Source organism: Pristiophorus japonicus, chromosome 9 (genome assembly GCF_044704955.1).
Source record: "Pristiophorus japonicus isolate sPriJap1 chromosome 9, sPriJap1.hap1, whole genome shotgun sequence".
Classification (NCBI taxonomy): domain Eukaryota; kingdom Metazoa; phylum Chordata; class Chondrichthyes; family Pristiophoridae; genus Pristiophorus; species Pristiophorus japonicus.
In genome coordinates, this window is record NC_091985.1 from 203,149,785 (window position 1) to 203,162,449 (window position 12,665).

General features: G+C 48.6%; 3 non-coding genes across 3 annotated transcripts; all 3 read left to right on the forward strand.

The window, feature by feature from the left end:
• The first annotated feature begins 689 nt into the window (after window positions 1-689).
• LOC139274464 (U5 spliceosomal RNA) lies at window positions 690-803 on the forward strand. The gene has a single exon (XR_011595522.1). It is a non-coding gene; the product is annotated as a U5 spliceosomal RNA (small nuclear RNA).
• Window positions 804-4,225: 3,422 nt separating this feature from the next.
• Window positions 4,226-4,339, forward strand: LOC139274465 (U5 spliceosomal RNA). Its single transcript, XR_011595523.1, has one exon. It is a non-coding gene; the product is annotated as a U5 spliceosomal RNA (small nuclear RNA).
• A 7,368-nt stretch (window positions 4,340-11,707) lies between these two features.
• Window positions 11,708-11,821, forward strand: LOC139274467 (U5 spliceosomal RNA). Its single transcript, XR_011595525.1, has one exon. It is a non-coding gene; the product is annotated as a U5 spliceosomal RNA (small nuclear RNA).
• Window positions 11,822-12,665: the final 844 nt, after the last annotated feature.

Sequence of the window (12,665 nt, forward strand, 5' to 3'; positions counted from 1 at the left end):
ACAGTAACAAGTCTGGTTTATATCATTGAAATCAGTGAAATGGATACTAGACGTGGACAGTGCACGGCTCTGAGCTCTGTGTCTGCTCTCATTGTGTTAATGCTTCCTGTATGGGTGGGTGGGGTGGCTTGACCCATCCACCTCCATGGCACGAACCTGGTATTGCAGTACTTCCAGGAACGGTGCAGTGGCTCTAGGCCTTTTGGCTAAGAGCATTGGCGCAGAGTGATCCTTGAATGCGCCCAAGGTGACCTCTGGCGTTTGTGATTTGACAAAGAATTGGAACGATTGGCTACGAATTTCAAAAAAAAGCTAAAACACGTTTGCTCACGAGCAGAAACCGCACTGATCCAAAATGTTTACCTTAAGCTTCAAATCACACCGAGAGAGAATAAAAACCCGAAGTAAAGTTGTACCGAAGAATTGGACACGTCACTGTAAACCCAGCCCACACAAAGCTCAAGCTCATTTACATACCCACAATGTTCTTCATAATACTTAGCAAGAAACTAAAATAAACTTCAGGTTGAACTGATTTTCACGGACACTGAAGTTTCCAGTTACTTTCCCTCGCGCTGTATTGATTTGTGGTAATATATCTTTTCTAGAAGTTAGTTCTAGCGGCTCAGCCCAACGTTAAAGAGGCAAGCCGTCGCTTGTGGGCGAGGAGCTGCGCGGGAACAATCAGTACCCTCTGGTTTCTCTTCAGATCGTATAAATCTTTCGCCTTTTACTAAAGATTTCCGTGGAGAGTATCATTCAGAGTTTTAATTAATTTTTCGAGGCTCTGCTTTAGTGGGGCTGTCTTATTGTTCAAAAACAGACTGATCTTTGCGTTATGTAGTAGGTGTGGCTTTGTACTGGTTGCGATGACTGCTGATGATTTGGCTATAGGTTCTACTTGTTGTAGTTGTGAATGTCGTCGTAAAGCACTTGTTTGTGGGAGTTAACTTGCCCACCTGGGGGTCGCCAGCTTTCAGAAGAATCTTAAAACTCCAGATTCCGAACTAAATCTTGGAGCGTGGGAGGATGCCTGTGCGTGGATTGTTTTCACGTGTAGTGGTCTTTGTACACCAGCCACCAGACAGGCTTGACAGAGCTAAACATAAGAAATAGGAGTAGGTAATATGGCTCTTCTTCTGCTCCGCTATTCAATAAGATCATGGCTGATCTGATCATGGACTCAGCTCCACTTCCCCGCCCGCTCCCCTTATCACTCAAGAAACTGTCTATTTCTGTCTTAAATTTATTCAATGTTCAAATTTCAACAGTTCTCCGAGGCAGCAAATTCCAGATTTATAAGCCTCTGAGAGAAGAAATTCCTTCTCATCTCTGGCGGCCCCTTATTCTAAGATTATGCCCTCTAGTTCTAGTCTCCCCCATCAGTGGAAACATCCTCTCTGCATCCACCTTGTCAAGCCCCCTCATAATTTTATACGTTTCAATACCATTACCTCTCATTCATCTGAATTCCAATGAGTAGAGGTCCAACCTACTCAACCTTTCCTCATAAGTCAACCCCCTCATCTCTGGAACCTTCTCTGAACTGCCTCCAAAGCAAGTATATCCTTTCGTAAATATGGAAACCAAAACTGCACGCAGTATTCCAGGTGTGGTCTCACCAATACTCTGTATAACTGTAGCGCAGTTCTAATCAATGGGTGGGAAACTGAAAGCTTTCTGATCAGATCTGGAGTCAGGCAAGGCTGTCCTCTCTCGTCTGTCTTGTTTGTGTGTTGTATCGAGCCCTTTGCCGGGTCCATTAGGAAGGATGCGGGCATTAGAGGGGTGACGATCCCAGGCAGCGGAGGCGCTCAGGTTAAGACCTCTCTGTATGTGGATGATGTGGCCATCTTTTGCTCGGATCCGCAGTCGGTCCGCAGATTGCTCACAATCTGCAACCAGTTTGAACTGGCCTTGGGAGCGAAGGTCAATCGCAGCAAAAGTGAGGCCATGTTCTTTGGCAACTGACCGATCCTTTATCCCCTTCACCGTTAAGCCAGATTACCTGAAGGTGTTGGGAATATGGTTCGGAGCGGACGGGGCATGCGCCAAAAACCTGGAAGAGCGTATCGTCAAAGTGATGCAAAAACTGGGATGGTGGAAGCTGCGCTTCCTCTCCATGGCAGGAAAGAACCTGGTCATCAGGAATGAGGTGCTCTCGGGTTTGCTGCATGTGGCACAGGTCTGGCCCATCTCTCGCTCCTGTGCCACGGCAGTCACCCGGGCCGTCTTCCACTTTGTCTGGAGGTCCAAAATGGAGCGTGTCCGCAGAGATACAATGTACAAATCTCTGGACAGTGGAAGAAAGGATGTTCCGAACGTGGCCCTCATCCTGATGGCCACCTTTGTGTGCGGCTGCATTAAGCTGTGCACAGACCCCCAGTACGCAAACACCAAGTGTCACTACGTGCTGAGTTTCTACCTGTCCCCATTGTTGCCTGTCCACCTGTCCTTCGTGGAAAAGTTTTTCACAAAAAACCCCTTTGACCACAAGGCCATAAAACAGTGGTCAGCACGTAACATCCTGGACGCCCTACGAAAGAAGCCGAGGGTGGACCCTGTCGGGTGGTTCGCTGAGCGGACTGTCGAACTCGTTTGGCAGAACGTCTTATCGCCAGAGCTTTCACACAAGCACCAAGACGTAGCTTGGTTGGCAGTGAGGAGGGCCCTACCCGTCAGAGCGTTCATGCACAGCCGACGTCTCAGCAACACGGCATGGTGCCCCCGAGTTGGCTGCGGGTGGACAAGACTGTCACCCATCTCCTTCAGGATTGTGCCTTTGCAAGGCAGGTCTGGAAAGAGATGCAGTGGTTGCTGTCGAGGTTCATCCCAAGCAGCTCCATAACACAGGACTCTGTGCTCTACGGGCTGTTCCCAGGGACACGCACCGAGACAGACATCACCTGCTGCTGGAGGGCCATCAATTCGGTCAAATACGCTCTTTGGTCTTGCCAAAACTTGCTGGTCTTCCAGAGCAAGGAGACGTCCACATCTGCGTGTTGCAGACTGACGCAAATCAAGATCCAGGACTACGTGCTGAGGGACGCACTAAAAATTGGTGCAGCTGCCGCAAAGGCACAGTGGGGAAGGGCCACCATTTAAAGCCCTTTTGCCACGGTAAACCCTGGGGCAGGAATCAGTTCAAAACTCCCCTCGGGCCGTACTTGGAACTTCTTTTTTGTGTACATGGAGCACCATGATCTGTAAACACCTATGTCGTGCCATGTACAATGTTTCGTAATGCACGTTGAAAAGAAAAAAAAATTTAAATGTACCGTCACCCATTCCGTGTACTGTATAGTGACACATGTAATGTAATTTGGCGAATGTACTACAATGTATCCCGTATTGTACCGAATTGTACTTGAAATGAAAAGCAAGGAAATGTATCGAACGGAACTGCCGTCAGCAGCCAAATGTAGTGTGTGGGATTGCTGACCGCAGCTAAATGTACTGAACTGCTTTTGAATGTACTGTACAAAATTTTTATATGAATAAAGTACATTTTGAAATTTAACAAAATTCAGACCAATACAGTAACAAGTCTGGTTTATATCATTGAAATCAGTGAAATGGATACTAGACGTGGACAGTGCACGGCTCTGAGCTCTGTGTCTGCTCTCATTGTGTTAATGCTTCCTGTATGGGTGGGTGGGGTGGCTTGACCCATCCACCTCCATGGCACGAACCTGGTATTGCAGTACTTCCAGGAACGGTGCAGTGGCTCTAGGCCTTTTGGCTAAGAGCATTGGCGCAGAGTGATCCTTGAATGCGCCCAAGGTGACCTCTGGCGTTTGTGATTTGACAAAGAATTGGAACGATTGGCTACGAATTTCAAAAAAAAGCTAAAACACGTTTGCTCACGAGCAGAAACCGCACTGATCCAAAATGTTTACCTTAAGCTTCAAATCACACCGAGAGAGAATAAAAACCCGAAGTAAAGTTGTACCGAAGAATTGGACACGTCACTGTAAACCCAGCCCACACAAAGCTCAAGCTCATTTACATACCCACAATGTTCTTCATAATACTTAGCAAGAAACTAAAATAAACTTCAGGTTGAACTGATTTTCACGGACACTGAAGTTTCCAGTTACTTTCCCTCGCGCTGTATTGATTTGTGGTAATATATCTTTTCTAGAAGTTAGTTCTAGCGGCTCAGCCCAACGTTAAAGAGGCAAGCCGTCGCTTGTGGGCGAGGAGCTGCGCGGGAATAATCAGTACCCTCTGGTTTCTCTTCAGATCGTATAAATCTTTCGCCTTTTACTAAAGATTTCCGTGGAGAGTATCATTCAGAGTTTTAATTAATTTTTCGAGGCTCTGCTTTAGTGGGGCTGTCTTATTGTTCAAAAACAGACTGATCTTTGCGTTATGTAGCAGGTGTGGCTTTGTACTGGTTGCGATGACTGCTGATGATTTGGCTATTGGTTCTACTTGTCGTAGTTGTGAATGTCGTCGTAAAGCACTTGTTTGTGGGAGTTAACTTGCCCACCTGGGGGTCGCCAGCTTTCAGAAGAATCTTAAAACTCCAGATTCCGAACTAAATCTTGGAGCGTGGGAGGATGCCTGTGCGTGGATTGTTTTCACGTGTAGTGGTCTTTGTACACCAGCCACCAGACAGGCTTGACAGAGCTAAACATAAGAAATAGGAGTAGGTAATATGGCTCTTCTTCTGCTCCGCTATTCAATAAGATCATGGCTGATCTGATCATGGACTCAGCTCCACTTCCCCGCCCGCTCCCCTTATCACTCAAGAAACTGTCTATTTCTGTCTTAAATTTATTCAATGTTCAAATTTCAACAGTTCTCCGAGGCAGCAAATTCCAGATTTATAAGCCTCTGAGAGAAGAAATTCCTTCTCATCTCTGGCGGCCCCTTATTCTAAGATTATGCCCTCTAGTTCTAGTCTCCCCCATCAGTGGAAACATCCTCTCTGCATCCACCTTGTCAAGCCCCCTCATAATTTTATACGTTTCAATACCATTACCTCTCATTCATCTGAATTCCAATGAGTAGAGGTCCAACCTACTCAACCTTTCCTCATAAGTCAACCCCCTCATCTCTGGAACCTTCTCTGAACTGCCTCCAAAGCAAGTATATCCTTTCGTAAATATGGAAACCAAAACTGCACGCAGTATTCCAGGTGTGGTCTCACCAATACTCTGTATAACTGTAGCGCAGTTCTAATCAATGGGTGGGAAACTGAAAGCTTTCTGATCAGATCTGGAGTCAGGCAAGGCTGTCCTCTCTCGTCTGTCTTGTTTGTGTGTTGTATCGAGCCCTTTGCCGGGTCCATTAGGAAGGATGCGGGCATTAGAGGGGTGACGATCCCAGGCAGCGGAGGCGCTCAGGTTAAGACCTCTCTGTATGTGGATGATGTGGCCATCTTTTGCTCGGATCCGCAGTCGGTCCGCAGATTGCTCACAATCTGCAACCAGTTTGAACTGGCCTTGGGAGCGAAGGTCAATCGCAGCAAAAGTGAGGCCATGTTCTTTGGCAACTGACCGATCCTTTATCCCCTTCACCGTTAAGCCAGATTACCTGAAGGTGTTGGGAATATGGTTCGGAGCGGACGGGGCATGCGCCAAAAACCTGGAAGAGCGTATCGTCAAAGTGATGCAAAAACTGGGATGGTGGAAGCTGCGCTTCCTCTCCATGGCAGGAAAGAACCTGGTCATCAGGAGTGAGGTGCTCTCGGGTTTGCTGCATGTGGCACAGGTCTGGCCCATCTCTCGCTCCTGTGCCACGGCAGTCACCCGGGCCGTCTTCCACTTTGTCTGGAGGTCCAAAATGGAGCGTGTCCGCAGAGATACAATGTACAAATCTCTGGACAGTGGAAGAAAGGATGTTCCGAACGTGGCCCTCATCCTGATGGCCACCTTTGTGTGCGGCTGCATTAAGCTGTGCACAGACCCCCAGTACGCAAACACCAAGTGTCACTACGTGCTGAGTTTCTACCTGTCCCCATTGTTGCCTGTCCACCTGTCCTTCGTGGAAAAGTTTTTCACAAAAAACCCCTTTGACCACAAGGCCATAAAACAGTGGTCAGCACGTAACATCCTGGACGCCCTACGAAAGAAGCCGAGGGTGGACCCTGTCGGGTGGTTCGCTGAGCGGACTGTCGAACTCGTTTGGCAGAACGTCTTATCGCCAGAGCTTTCACACAAGCACCAAGACGTAGCTTGGTTGGCGGTAAGGAGGGCCCTACCCGTCAGAGCGTTCATGCACAGCCGACGTCTCAGCAACACGGCACAGTGCCCCCGAGTCGACTGCAGGGCGGACGAGACTGTCACCCATCTCCTTCAGGATTGCGCCTTCGCAAGGCAGGTTTGGAAAGAGATGCAGTAGTTTCTGTCGAGGTTCATCCCAAGCAGCTCCGGAACACAAGTCTCTGTGCTCTACGGACTGTTCCCAGGGACACACACTGAGACAGACATCCCTGCTGCTGGAGGGTCATCAACTCAGTCAAAGACGCTCTTTGGTCTTGCCGAAACTTGCTGGTCTTCCAGAGCAAGGAGATGTCCATGTCTGCGTGTTGCAGACTGGTGCAATCCAAGATCCAGGACTACGTGCTGAGGGACGCACTTAAAATTGGTGGAGCTGCCGCAAAGGCACGGTGGGGAAGGGCCACAGTTTAAAGCCCTTCTGCCACGATAAACCCGGGGGCAGGAATCTGTTCAAAACTCCCCTCGGGCCGTACTTGTAACTTCTTTTTTGTGTACATGGAGCACCATCATCTATAAACACCTATGTAGTGCCATGTACAATGCAAGTTTCATAATGCACGTTGAAAAGAAAATATGTAAATGTACCATCAGCCATTCCGTGTCCTGTATAGTGACACATGTAATGTAATTTGTCGAATGTACTACAATGTATCCCGTATTGTACCGAATTGTACTTGAAATGAAAAGCAAGGAAATGTATCGAATGGAACTGCTGTCAGCACCCAAATGTAGTGTATGGGATTGCTGACCGCAGCTAAATGTACTGAACTGCTTTTGAATGTACTGTACAAATTTTTATATGAATAAAGTATATTTTGAAATTAAAAAAAAGACCAGTATGCCAGCCCAGGTGAAGTAGACTTTTACATTGAAAATCTATGTTTGCAGGAACCGGCCACTGGACAGGTCTCCAACGTAAAGGACAGTTTATTTGAAATGTAAATGTTTTGAACTGTAACCTGTAACTTAAACATAGATTTAAAAATTGCATCTATTAACGTGCGTAGCGTAAAATCCACTACACGATGTGTTTCCACCTTGGGCTACCTCGCCAAGGTCAAAGCAGACCTGCTGTTCTTGCAGGAGTGCAGGCTGCTGCACTTCAGCAGTTACCGGCAGTGGTCACGATGGTGGGCCCATGGACCATCCATATGGTCAGGAGGCAACGACTGCTGGTCTTCCGGCCTAGGCATTCTGCTGTGGGGAGGCCACTTCACCATCACTGAAGTTAAGGAGGTGGTGGGCATCCGCCTCCTCGTAGCAGATGTAATGTACAAAAATTAACGTGTATGTCTCACCTCTCAGAAGCGAGTGGCTGGCCCTCTTCCAGCAGCTCACATTGCTGCTGGCGACGACCAGGCCGGTCATTCTGGGTGGTGACTTCAACTGCATCATCGATGCGGCTGGACGATCCAGCAGAGCCGACAGCAAACTGGACGCCACGTCCAAACTCCTGATGGATGCTGTAAAAGACGCCAAGCTGTGCGACATCTTCAGCAACCCTGCAGACGGAGCACCGCGCAGATACACCTGGCCGAGACCAGACGGGTCCGTCCGTTCCAGAATAGACTTCCTGTTTGTGTCCCACACGCTCAAGGTCAGATCCACCGATGTCACACTGGTGTTCTTCTCTGACCACTGCCTCCTACTGGCCGACTTTTGCCCACAGGAAAACCAGAAAGTTGGCAGAGGGATATGGAAGCTGAACGTGAAACTGTTGACTCCGGAAAACGTGGAGGAACTCAAGAGGGATTACAAAGGTTGGAGAACCGTAAAACCCCTCTGCGATTCCCCGATGCACTGGTGGGAAACAATCAAGACAAACATGAAGAGGTTTTTCATCCGCAATGGTGTTCAGGAGGCGAGAGGGAGACAGAGGGAATTGTCCCAACTCCAGAAGAGCATGCAAAACCTGCTCCTGTTGCAGTCGATGGGAGTCGATGTCGCCGAGGAACTCGAAGAGGTGAAAGGCCAGCAAGTCTTGCTCTTTGTCTCAGAGTCCTCCAAAATCATTTCCGCTCCAGAGTCCGCTCCATCGAGCAGGATGAGACATGTTCGCGCTTCTTCTTCCAAAAGGTACACAGGGGGAGCTCTGTGATCACCAGCCTAAAGGGAGAAGACGGTTCTGTGACGTTTTCGCAGCCTGACATGCTGAGGATCAGCAAATCCTTCTATGCCAGGCTGTACGACGTCAAGCCCACAGACCACACGGCCTCCCAGTCGTTCCTGTCGTCTATCACGGAGGTCCTAAACGACAGCGAGCAGGAGAGTCTGGACCACCCGCTAACTCTGGATGAGATGACAAAGGCCGTCTGGTCCCTTGCAACGAGTAAAACTCCCAGAAGCGATGGCTTACCGGTCGAGTTGTATTCGGCTCTGTGGGACTGGATGGGCCCAGACCTGCTGGAAGTGTACGAGGGTATGCTTCTGGCTGGCAGTATGTCAGAATCGATGAGGAAAGGCATCATCACCCTCATCTACAAGCAGAAGGGGGAGAGGGAGGAAATCAAAAACTGGCGGCCCATTTTACTGCTCAATGTGGACTACAAGATCCTGGCAAAGGTCATCGCCAACAGGCGCAAGTTTGCTCTTGAGCTGGTGATTCACCCGGACCAGACCTGCGCTGTCCCTGGCAGGAAGATCTCTGATAGCCTGGTGCTACTCAGGGATACGATCGCCTACGTGCAGGACAGTGGGGTGGACACCTGCTTGATCAGGAGAAGGCCTTTGACAGGATATCGCACACGTACCTGATGGACGTGCTCTCCAAAATGGGGTTTGGGGCGGGTATCCGCAATTGGATCCAACTGCTCTACAGAGCCATCAGTAGCGCAGTTCTAATCAGCGGGTGGGAAACTGAAAGCTTTACGATCAGATCTGGAGTCAGGCAAGGCTGTCCTCTCTCGTCTCTTGTTTGTGTGTTGTATCGAGCCCTTTGCCGGGTCCATCAGGAAGGATGCAGGCATTAGAGGGGTGACGATCCCAGGCAGCAGAGGCGCTCAGGTCAAGACCTCCCTGTACATGGATGACGTAGCCATCTTTTGCTCGGATCCGCAGTCGGTCTGCAGATTGCTCACAATCTGCGACCAGTTTGAACTGGCCTCGGGAGTGAAGGTCAATTGCAGCAAAAGTGAGGCCATGTTCTTTGGCAACTGGGCCGACCGATCCTTTATTCCCTTCACCATTAAGCCAGATTACCTGAAGGTGTTGGGAATATGGTTCAGAGCGGACGGGGCATGCGCCAAAAACTTGGAATAGCGTATCGCCAAAGTGAAGCAAAAACTGGAATGGTGGAAGCTGTGCTTCCTCTCCATGGCAGGAAAGAACCTGGTCATCAGGAGTGAGCTACTCTCGGGGTTGCTACACGTGGCACAGGTCTGGCCCATCCCTCGCTCCTGTGCCGCGGCAGTCACCCGGGCCGTCTTCCACTTTGTCTGGAGGTCCAAAATGGACTGTGTCCGCAGAGACACAATGTACAAATCTCTGGACAGTGGTGGAAAGGATGTTCCGAACGTGGCCCTCATCCTGAGGGCCACCTTTGTGTGCGGTTGCATCAAGCTGTGCACAGACCCCCGGTACACAAACACCAAGTGTCACTACGTGCTGTGGTTCTACCTGTCCCCTTTGTTGCGAAGAATGGGCCTGTCCACGCTGCCGCAAAATGCCCGCACCAGTTGGACCATGCCTGTCCACCTGTCCTTCGTGGAAAATGTTTCACAAAAAACCCATTTGACCACAAAGCCATAAAACAGTGGTCAGCACGTAAGGTCCTGGACGCCCTACGAAAGAAGGAGAGGGTGGATCCTGTTGGGTGGTTCCCTGAGCAGACTGTCGAACTCGTTTGGCAGAACATCTCATCGCCAGAGCTTTCACACAAGCACCAAGACGTAGCTTGGTTGGCAGTGAGGAGGGCCCTACCCGTCAGAGCGTTCATGCACAGCCGACGTCTCAGCAACACGGCATGGTGCCCCCGAGTTGGCTGCGGGTGGACAAGACTGTCACCCATCTCCTTCAGGATTGTGCCTTTGCAAGGCAGGTCTGGAAAGAGATGCAGTGGTTGCTGTCGAGGTTCATCCCAAGCAGCTCCATAATACAGGACTCTGTGCTCTACGGGCTGTTCCCAGGGACACGCACCGAGACAGACATCACCTGCTGCTGGAGGGCCATCAATTCGGTCAAAGACGCTCTTTGGTCTTGCCAAAACTTGCTGGTCTTCCAGAGCAAGGAGACGTCCACATCTGCGTGTTGCAGACTGACGCAAACCAAGATCCAGGACTACGTGCTGAGGGACGCACTAAAAATTGGTGCAGCCGCCGCAAAGGCACAGTGGGGAAGGGCCACCATTTAAAGCCCTTCTGCCACGGTAAACCCTGGGGCAGGAATCAGTTCAAAACTCCCCTCGGGCCGTACTTGGAACTTCTTTTTTGTGTACATGGAGCACCATGATCTGTAAACACCTATGTCGTGCCATGTACAATGCAAGGTCTGTTTCGTAATGCACGTTGAAAAGAAAAAAAAATTTAAATGTACCGTCACCCATTCCGTGTACTGTATAGTGACACATGTAATGTAATTTGGCGAATGTACTACAATGTATCCCGTATTGTACCGAATTGTACTTGAAATGAAAAGCAAGGAAATGTATCGAACGGAACTGCCGTCAGCAGCCAAATGTAGTGTGTGGGATTGCTGACCGCAGCTAAATGTACTGAACTGCTTTTGAATGTACTGTACAAAATTTTTATATGAATAAAGTACATTTTGAAATTTAACAAAATTCAGACCAATACAGTAACAAGTCTGGTTTATATCATTGAAATCAGTGAAATGGATACTAGACGTGGACAGTGCATGGCTCTGAGCTCTGTGTCTGCTCTCATTGTGTTAATGCTTCCTGTATGGGTGGGTGGGGTGGCTTGACCCATCCACCTCCATGGCACGAACCTGGTATTGCAGTACTTCCAGGAACGGTGCAGTGGCTCTAGGCCTTTTGGCTAAGAGCATTGGCGCAGAGTGATCCTTGAATGCGCCCAAGGTGACCTCTGGCGTTTGTGATTTGACAAAGAATTGGAACGATTGGCTACGAATTTCAAAAAAAAACTAAAACACGTTTGCTCACGAGCAGAAACCGCACTGATCCAAAATGTTTACCTTAAGCTTCAAATCACACCGAGAGAGAATAAAAACCCGAAGTAAAGTTGTACCGAAGAATTGGACACGTCACTGTAAACCCAGCCCACACAAAGCTCAAGCTCATTTACATACCCACAATGTTCTTCATAATACTTAGCAAGAAACTAAAATAAACTTCAGGTTGAACTGATTTTCACGGACACTGAAGTTTCCAGTTACTTTCCCTCGCGCTGTATTGATTTGTGGTAATATATCTTTTCTAGAAGTTAGTTCTAGCGGCTCAGCCCAACGTTAAAGAGGCAAGCCGTCGCTTGTGGGCGAGGAGCTGCGCGGGAACAATCAGTACCCTCTGGTTTCTCTTCAGATCGTATAAATCTTTCGCCTTTTACTAAAGATTTCCGTGGAGAGTATCATTCAGAGTTTTAATTAATTTTTCGAGGCTCTGCTTTAGTGGGGCTGTCTTATTGTTCAAAAACAGACTGATCTTTGCGTTATGTAGTAGGTGTGGCTTTGTACTGGTTGCGATGACTGCTGATGATTTGGCTATTGGTTCTACTTGTTGTAGTTGTGAATGTCGTCGTAAAGCATTTGTTTGTGGGAGTTAACTTGCCCACCTGGGGGTCGCCAGCTTTCAGAAGAATCTTAAAACTCCAGATTCCGAACTAAATCTTGGAGCGTGGGAGGATGCCTGTGCGTGGATTGTTTTCACGTGTAGTGGTCTTTGTACACCAGCCACCAGACAGGCTTGACAGAGCTAAACATAAGAAATAGGAGTAGGTAATATGGCTCTTCTTCTGCTCCGCTATTCAATAAGATCATGGCTGATCTGATCATGGACTCAGCTCCACTTCCCCGCCCGCTCCCCTTATCACTCAAGAAACTGTCTATTTCTGTCTTAAATTTATTCAATGTTCAAATTTCAACAGTTCTCCGAGGCAGCAAATTCCAGATTTATAAGCCTCTGAGAGAAGAAATTCCTTCTCATCTCTGGCGGCCCCTTATTCTAAGATTATGCCCTCTAGTTCTAGTCTCCCCCATCAGTGGAAACATCCTCTCTGCATCCACCTTGTCAAGCCCCCTCATAATTTTATACGTTTCAATACCATTACCTCTCATTCATCTGAATTCCAATGAGTAGAGGTCCAACCTACTCAACCTTTCCTCATAAGTCAACCCCCTCATCTCTGGAACCTTCTCTGAACTGCCTCCAAAGCAAGTATATCCTTTCGTAAATATGGAAACCAAAACTGCACGCAGTATTCCAGGTGTGGTCTCACCAATACTCTGTATAACTGTAGCGCA